This window comes from Leptonychotes weddellii, chromosome 10, assembly GCF_054177405.1.
Source record: "Leptonychotes weddellii isolate Sample4059 chromosome 10, ASM5417740v2, whole genome shotgun sequence".
In the NCBI taxonomy this organism is placed as follows: Eukaryota; Metazoa; Chordata; class Mammalia; order Carnivora; family Phocidae; genus Leptonychotes; species Leptonychotes weddellii.
In genome coordinates this window covers 119,020,116-119,029,439 of record NC_138378.1, presented here as the reverse complement: position 1 = coordinate 119,029,439, position 9,324 = coordinate 119,020,116, and positions in this window count along the sequence as shown.

The window sequence follows — 9,324 nt, the reverse complement described above, 5'->3', positions numbered from 1 at the left end:
TGGGGAGGAGGATGGGGAAGAAGGTTGGGGAGGAGGATGGGGAAGAAAATTGGAGAAATTCCTCAGTCATAGCACCTGCAGTTTGGCCTTTTGCCAGTGGGCCAACATTTCCCAAACTGGGTTCCAGGGTACTGTGCTGTTGATTAGGTGTTCTGCAAATGTCACCTTGCACTCTACGCAATAAAAAGGAAGCAGGAGGGTAGGGCAAGTTTGTTGTCAGTTCCTGTATTTGGGGAATGGTGGGCTAATGAAGTTATAGTTGCTTCTTTTATATGTAACTCGTCAACTCTCTCCTCTGTTTATTGGCTTTGAGAATCTCCACAAGAGACATAGTATGTGGCCTGTCCTATTAACGTGGATGTGGAAATTGCTGGTTCCACCATAATCCAGCGGATGTTGGTGCCCCATTTCAAAGTTTGGGGTAAAAAGAAAGCTGCCTCAGACAGTGTTTCAAGGTGCCAACTTTCCAGTGACCTAGGTTGGCATCAGTGTCTAATCAGAGACTCTCAGGGTCATTGTCCCCAAGTAGGTTCAGAAATATCCGAAGGCCCTGCTCTGCTCCTTGTTCCTGGACCAAACTCTGAAGGGCCCTTCTGGGGGCTGTGGAGACTGAGGCCCATGCCCAGGCAGCCTCTGGTCCCCTGGCCGCCCCACTGGAGCTGAGGAGCCCAGACCCGGCCTCCGACCTGCTGCCCGGCATCGTGCTGTCCCAGGGGTGGAACAGGGGTAGGAGGCCAGGGCCCATGGCCGGGAGCAGGGACGACGGCTTGTGCTCTCTGGGGACAGTGGCTAGGAGGCCCCCGAGCTGCCGTTCCCCGGAGAAGCAGCTTCCTGTCTGTGATGGAGGGTGGGGGCCCCAGGTGGGGCTTACACTGACCGGAAGAGCCACCGGGGAGACTTCTGGCCGAAGCTTTCCTGTTCTTAAGTTGCGGCACTGAAGTGTGCGTGTGTGCATGTATGGTGTGAGTGAGAGTCCAGATACAGGCAGGTTTTCAGTATGGCTCCTAACGGTAGGAAAGGGGTCAGTTTGCACGTGAGGTCGCTGCAGGGACGACAGGGCACTTGAGCAGCACTGGGCCAACGGCCGGGCCAATCGACCCGGGCTGCATGGAGGGACCCGTTACCGTGGGTCCTGGTCAGGCCCGACCATCTGCGTGTGGCTTGCCCTCCCCGAGGCCTGGCCCTGCTCAGCCTGCACCCCGAGACAGACAGAGCCTCCGCCCTCACGCCTAGCTCCAGGCCTCGGCTCTGTTCAGAGAGAACTCAGTGGCCTCCTCCCTGAGGTCATCCCGGCTTCTCTCTGGCCTGAGCTGCCCAGCTCCCAGCCCTCTGGCCTCCTCCCTTACTTCCTCTCCCGCATCAGCCCCTTGGCACTGAAGAAAGATTTGGTATCTGTCCTCTGGCCTTTCTTCTGCTTCCAGATGTGGTGTTTCTCTTGTGTTCTGACTTCTGCTCCCGCCACACAGGGGCTCCAGGGTGCAGCCCTGGGAGGTGGGCCGCACACTGATGAGCTTGCCGTGGGCGAGGGTCTGACAAGGGCCACGGGAGGGGCAGGATTGGCCTGGAATCGGGGGGACTGACCCTGGGCCGGAGGTGGGGAAGCCCTGGAGGCTGCCTGCCTCCCTTTCTGCTCCTGCCTCCCGGGGAGTAGGATGTGTTCAGTTTCTGAAGCTGATTATAAACTCCCCACTTTTGACCTTTATCAGACTTTTTTATTGTTCTCACAGAACTTTTTAGTCCAGAGGGAGAGCCAGCCCTGTAACTTTTGGTCAATGCTGGGAAGTCAGACAGCTTGGCAGTTCCCATTTTTAAAGACCCGAGTGCAGCTCGATCTGGATTCTGGGCGAGGCCCTGGCCGCACAAGTGAGGGAGGGATGTGATTCGTGAGGGAGATTCCAGGGAAGTTTCCTCGATGAGTTCATTTAAGGTAGAAGCTGAGACCAGCCTTGCCGCCCCCAGTCGCGGGAGACTTGGAGAAGAATTGCAGGTCGTTGCCAGAAGCCTGGAAGCAGGAGCAGGGGGGAGCCCTAGCAGGTGGTGGAGGGGAGTCTTCCTGACGCACCCATTTCTCGTCGGTTAATTAACTTCCCCAGGTGCTTGAGCTGAGTGAAGTGTGTGTGTGTGTGTGAATACACATGCATGTCTGCGCTCTGGTAGACCCCAGAGCAGGGTCTGGGTTGGCGTGGAGAGAAACCCAAAATTAATCTGAAGAGGAGGGACCACTGAGGCTGAGAGAAGTTTGCAAGAGGAGAATCTGGGGAGAGCTTGGAGCTGTCAGTCTCTGGACTTGGAGCTGTGACTCAGCACTGGACTCAGAGGCTCGAATTGGCTTCTGGTCTGTGCATCCGCCATCCTAACGGAGGACGGCTGAGAAGAGTCCCGCGCCGATGCAGCGGCCTGAAATAAGGGGTGCTGGTCACTGGGAGACGTGCACTCTTTTTGGATATAGCTAGGACCAAGTGAATAAGCGATAAGAGCAGGTGTTGATGGCAACTCCCAAATCTCTGGGCACCTGGGGAATGGTGGTGCCTCTCTGCCTGGCACAGGGAACTCAGGAGACTGAGAGGGTTTGACGCATGGAGTCCTCACTGCCGCCGAACATCAGGTGGACAGGTGACCAGTCGGCGATTAGGTCCTCGCCCTCAGAAGGGACTCTGGGGTTGGCAGAATAGACTTAGCGATAGATTTATGCTTGGAGCCCCGTCTGAAGTTTTTCCCATGCAAAAGCACTTTTGTTTCAAGGCTAGACTTGTTGCCAGGAGACAGGAGTATTCGGTGGGGCAAATAGGAGGAAGGCTTCATTGGCGAGGAAATCCTGGCAGGGGGGAGGACAGGGCTCTGCTCCAGGACAGGAGGTGAGAAGCTGTAACTCGGGGGACACCCTTAGGGCTGTTGGGGACGGTGGCAGAGCCTCATGCTGCCTCGGTGACTCTCCGGGGGCAGCCGTGCTCACCAAGGTTCAGAAGAAGGGCTCGCCGAGGTCCACAGGGCAGAACCTTAAGGGAGGGGCAGGTCACAGGACCTTCATCATCACTCTACTGTAAGGATCGTGCGCTGGAAACCCTCTCAATCCTTAGCCGAAGGGGAGCAGAGCTGGACCCTGGTGGAAGGACCAGTATTTTCTTTACAAGTATTGAGTGGACAGATAGGAGCTCAGCAGACACTGGTCAGAAGCCTCTGATGTTTATGTACTGCACTCCTTGTTCTAAGGGAGAAATCAGATAGTCCTACTGGTACCCTGTAAGTTAGAGGGACGGATGCAGGAAGGGGCATGTACCAGGCGTGGAGCTGGAGAAAGTCGTGACAAGCTGGGGGAGGCAGGGAGCAGGAGAGGTAGCTTTGCACTGAACCTGGGGAGAGGTGGGTGGCTTCGCAGAAGGAGCCTGGCTGGGGGAGCCGCTCTGGGAGCGGAGCTGAGGGTCTGTTCTTGATGCCCTCCTGGTGAAAGTTGCTCCCATATGAAATGGGACCACTAGAGGGTTTTAAATTGGGAAGTGACAGTTAGTCATAGGCTTTAGGAAGACTCTGTGGCCACTGGATTGGAGGGGAGGAGCCTGAGATCTGTGAGGTTTGCTGGGGAGTTGTTGAGGTTATTAAGGGCTGTGGGTACAGGGCTGCCGGGAGCTGCCTGCCGGCATGCAGTGACGAAGGAGTGCCAGCAGGTGGCGCTCGAGGACTTCATTGCTGCAGTTTCTGGCGGGGCATGTGCTTTTTGGTCTGTTCTTTTTTTAATTTTTTAAAATTTTTTTCGTATTTCGGTGTTTTTGTTTTGCGTGTTAGTGGTGGGTATTTGTGTCTGCCTCCTGCCCTTCCACCCTGTACCCACCCAGCTTCCTTTCAACTTCTATCAGGATACTTTCTGACCAACCCCCCCACCCCTTCCTCCTAATCAGAAACACTTAATATTCTTTTTCTCAAAGATTTGTTAGAAATTCCCTGTTAAAAACGAGTGGGCTTGGTGCTCCTTTATAGGAAGGGGGTTCATTCCCTGACCCGGTCTGTACTGTGTTCCTGGGTCGACACAGAAGGTCAGGGCAGGACGTGGGAGTCCGCGGGAGCGCGTGTTCTCTTCCAGGTGCTGCTGGAAGCTCAGCACAGCATGTTCCTGCCTCCTTTAACTTCCCGATCGTTCTGCCGTTCCTCCTGCTAATAATCATTTTTACTGTTATTGTTGCTCTTTAATGTGTAAAAACCAACTCTTGTATTTATCAATCAGTTCTACTGCTCCCTGTCCCCAAGTAAACACTTTCTGTCCTCATCTTTTTAAATTCTCTTGTTCTGCTTTCCTGAAATTTTTTTTCTAATTTTTTTCTTAATGTCTTGAGTGTTGTGATTAAATAATGCATTTCTATCCACGCTTGCTCATTGATATATATACTTACGACAGAGATGTTCCCTCTGAATGCTGTGGATTCTGGCCCTTTCTGCTTCTATCGTCGTCATGACGAGGCGGTTTGCCTTTCCGTACTGAGGTTTTGATTTACTCTTTGACCAAAGTGTTGTTAAATACAAGTTTCTTAAATTTCCCGGTGGAAAGTTTTTATCATGGGTTTGATGTTCTCATTTTGTGTTTTCATTTCTCAGTTTTTCTCCGTGTATGGAGCATTTCTGTTCCTTTGGTGCTTAGTGACGTTTTCTTGTGGCCAAATAAAAGGTCAGTTTTTAAGGATTGTTATGTGGACACTTGAAAAAGTTTGCATACCTTCTGTTTCTATGACATATAGTTGGACAAACGTCGAGCATATCCACCTTGTTAATTACGTACTTTGGCCTGGTATACTGGGATGTATTTTGTCTACTTTTATGTCTTAGAAAACAAGAGACATGTAGGAAAAATGCCGCCACGGGAGGGTTCCCACGTGTCTGCGTGCCGACTTTGGTTCTTGCCTCATAAATGTTGACTCCAAGGTATTTGGAGCATAAACTTTCATTTTGTTCCACCTTCAATTCAAACCCTGGCTGTCACCGAGGGAGAGTCTGGCCTTGATGGAGTCACTTTACTTAGCTGAGCTGTTCCCGTCTGGAAAATGGGATGATGATTCAGACATTGTAGAATCCGGCCGAATTTCGGGAAAAAGCCTGGAAAGTGCCAGTCCGGAGCAGATGCCAGACTGTGGTTTTCACTGATGCGTCGTCCTTCTCGGCGCACCACTCGGCTGGCGAGCCCGATGGTTAGCGCTCGAGGGGCAGGTGCCCTGTCTCCTCGTTTTCTAACGACTTCTCGACCTCTCTGGAAGTTATTTCGGTGGGTGGTTCCATCACAGACACTAGTCATGTTGCTCAGACTACCGTAATCATGTTGCCCCTCTCGCCGTGGCCACCCGGGAGCCACCACCGTTCCTGTTCCGACTTCCACGGTGGCCACTGCTGAAGCTTTGCTGGCCGTCCTTGCTGCCACTTGGACTGTTGCCTTCAAGGACAACCGCATCCCCTGGTGTCACCACTGTGTCCGTGCCCTGGCTGCAGCCGCCGTTAGTGAGTCGTGATGATTTACGGGATCCTGGAGCTGCCTCGATTCTTTCGTGCAGGTTTCCAGGGAGTGGGGCTGAACACCAGAGTGAGACTTCTCTTACAAAAAGGAATCGTGTGCGGTTTTCGTTAGGGCTTCAGGCTCTAAGTCACGGACAAGCCTGTTATTTCCCAGGGAAATAGCTCGTAGAGTCTTCTGAGCCTTCCACAGTGCTTCTGTCACCACTCGGGGGGCCACCGATGTCATCAGAAGCGGGTATGGGCCTCCCGTCCTGGCTGGACCTTTGCCTCTGGGGCCGCTGCGGCCCCGTTGTGCCCTCTCTGAGCTTCTGCGCCCAGCTACATGCAGCCCTGCAGGCAAAGGTGAGCAGAACAGTGAATGCGTGTCGTCAACGCTCAGCGGATGTGACTGTAGCAAAGAACGTCGTGTCTCTCCTGCAGAGAACACGGCTATGAAAGGGAGTGGCCGCGCGCACGCGTTTGCGGCGCTGACGAGAATCTGCCAGAACCTTAGGAATCTGGAGGAGGAATGGGAGAGGTGGGCAGCTTTGATGTGGGTGCAGACACACGTGTGCACGCGCATGGACCCCACACAGGACGCGAAGGCTGTGACGCCGAGTGGCAGGGCAGCAGGGAGCGTGGCGGGCATGGGCTTCTGTACGGGCGGGCGGGAGAGGCTGAGCACTCCCACAGACACGAGAGCGGACCTGCAGCCCGGGCCCGGGCACAGGTGTCTCGCCTGGATCGGGAGTCCAGCGGGTGACTCGTGCCCACCGCCGCGATGAGTCCAGTCAAGGGAAGTGAAGCGAGGCAGCGTGTTGCCGAGAGGCCAGATGGATTTGCCCAGGTTGCCAGCCGTAGAGGGAGGTGGCCTCCGGTGGAGTGGGGGGCAAGGTGAGCTGAGAGCTGACAGGCAGCTGAAAGGCAGTGGGTGGGAGAACCAACTGGAGAGTTTCTGGGCTTGGATGTGTTTTGCTAAAACCCCGTTTCCATCAGGAGCCCGAGCATTTTGCCGAGCTGGGGGGTTGCTGACTCGTGGTCAGTCTGGACAGAGGCTAGGAGGGGGAAGGAGACTTCCCGCTGTGTGTCTGGCGGGGGGCAAACTGCTGGGGAGGCTTCTTGGGCGGGGGGGGGGGACTGGGCTGTCCTGTCGCCCTGTGCAGAGGGAGAAGTCTCCGCCGTGGCTTGGACGGTGTGGGCTCCGGTGCCCCAGCCGGGGTGGCTCTGGGTAACTGACCCAGAAGGCAAGCACCGGCACGAGAGAGGGTCCCCCGCGAACTGAGATCCCTGCAAAGGGGTCCGATGAGGGGCACTGACAGATAGGGGATACTTTATCATGGCTTTTGTGATCGTTGGCCATTTTAAAATCTTTCCTAGGGCTTGCCTGCTTTAAAAAACATTATTTCTACAACACAACCATTACAAATGGGTTTTTTAGGTACCATAATGTTCGATCATTAAATCCTACAGATGAGGGAAGGGACCTTTGAGATAAATAATTTGCCCGGATTTATGCAGCTCGTGAGGTGTGGGACTGGTGGAGTGTCCTAAATTCATCCAGGCGCTCAGAGGTCAGCAAGGGGTTGGCTCTTTTTTGAAGGTCCTTTCTGGCAGTGTGTTTATTCAAATGCTACCTGCAGGAGGCCTCTGGTGCTGTGTGGGTGTGCGTTTGTGATGTTTACCTGAGCGTGCATCGGATTCGATGTAAGCCAACTCAGGGTCCGTTCCCACCGAGCTTAACCAAACACCCAGCGAGGACGTTTGGCTGAGGCAGGGCCGGGTTCTGTTGTATGATGATGCATAATTCCCTTTCATTAAGCTCTGGAAACATCTGTTTCTCTTCAGCCTGTTTAAAGGTTTTGCTTTATTAGATATTGGTTAATGATCACAAAGTCATTTGCCATTAAAAACAGGTGCTCCTCCCTGCACTTAACGCTGGTGTCTGGAGAATGACTGAGTCCCTGCACAAAGTGTGGGCGTCGCCGGAACTCAAGCCCCAAGCCCCAAGGCAGCAGGGCATCCCGCTGAGACCCCCTGAGCTTGAGCTACCTTACTACCCCTGGTCCTGCTGGCTCGGGACCTCATTACCGTGTCCTTGGGTGGGGGCTCTTCCCAGCCCTGTGATGCCCCGTTTAGATGCAGAAAAGCTCATGCACCCTGGAGTTAGTCTGGTGTACCCGCACGGTCGCTCTGACCTTCCTTATAAACACAGTTGACTGCCCACCCTTGGACGCCAAGAAACAGAGAGGACTTCCATCATGCGTGCCTGATTCTCCGGGAGCAGTGAGCCCGACTTTACTTGAGCAAGGTGACAGCAGACGTGCAGCTAAACTGCAGACACCATCGCCACTGCCCAGCTCTCGGGCTGCAGAGTATGATTTTGTTCTAATACGTGTCATGCTGCCCCAGCAACCCTCAGCCGTCGGCTCTGTTGGCTGCTTACTGGCCTCTTCATGTTGGAGTCAACGTCAGAGAGTTTATAGTAAGTACGGGACAGAAGCGTAAGAAGTCATGATTCTTTGTGTGTCATTTCAATTCTGTACCTGTCTAATGGGCTCCTACTATGTGTAGAGTATCCTGAGGAACACAGTGATGGCTGAGATACAGTCCTTCCTTCTGACAAGTTTAAAAAACATATTTTAATCACCTAATGAAAAATTCAGTTTGTATCTGCATGACTTTAAGTAACGAGTTCTTCCTACCCAGTAGCTGTCATCGGCAGAAAGTTCAGTTTGGTTCCGTCCGTGTGTCCAGAAGCAAACGGATGGAATATGGTGCAGCTTCCCCTTCAGCGGCTCTTCACCTTGATCGTGCATTTGAAGCTGGGAGCTTGCAAGCACACCAACGCCAAGGTCGTATCCCAGAGAATTAAGTCAGAATCCCTAGGGCTGAGACGTCGGCAGCATTATTTGCTTTCAGCTCTTGATCATATCAGTGTGTAGTACTATTGAGAACCACTGGTACACCTGGGCTTAGAGAAAACAACAGGTGTGTTATATTAGAGAAACCAATTTTACTCCATTCTGAAACAGCCAAGTTATTTTTCAGTGCCTCGGTTTGGCTACAGAGTGTTATTTTTGCATCTTCAACATTCAGCAGTTAAAAAAAAAAATTCTTTGAACTTGAGGGATACAGAGCCCTCAACAACGTTCAGTTTCGCAAATCCACTCACCACCTATTCCGTAAGGATCGGCAGGGGCTTCCTTAGTGAGAGTCGTCGTGCCGGACCTCTACGTAAGAAGTCATCATCGAGTGCGCAGGAGAAACAATGAAGCCAGTGACTCCCATCCAGTGTCAGTGAAGGGAACCCCATTTTATAGCAATGACCCAAATGAAGATAGTGTCCGTCCCAACCCGGTCAGATGTGTGCAGATCCCCAGCCTCGGACGATGATACCTGCTTAGGGCGAGACCACCCGAAGGCCAGCTCTGCTCTTGCCCCCTGAACGTCACAGAACCACTTGCATTACGTGGGCTTTGAGACATGTTTCACAGCCCCTTCTGTTTGAAATTTCATGCACCTGGCCCAATGCCACGCTCTTCTGCATTTATATGAAAGCCCATAGCTCTGGGTTCTCGGTTACTATAAATGTATTTCACCAATCAGAAAATGTTGGGTTTTTTAGTTATTTTTCCCTTCCCGGCTATCAGCCTTTTTCCTGGTGCTGCTTTGGGTGAAGAGACTCCTCTTCCATTGCCGACACTAGAGAACTCCAGCAACCACGCTGCAAAGGGAGAGGGTTGGTGCAAGGTACTGACCGAAGCCCGGGTGGAATGAGTCAGGCAGGGAGAACTGGGCTCTAGAACCACCGAGCGGTCGCACCGCTGGTGTGTGGGTGGGGGCTTTCCTGCATCC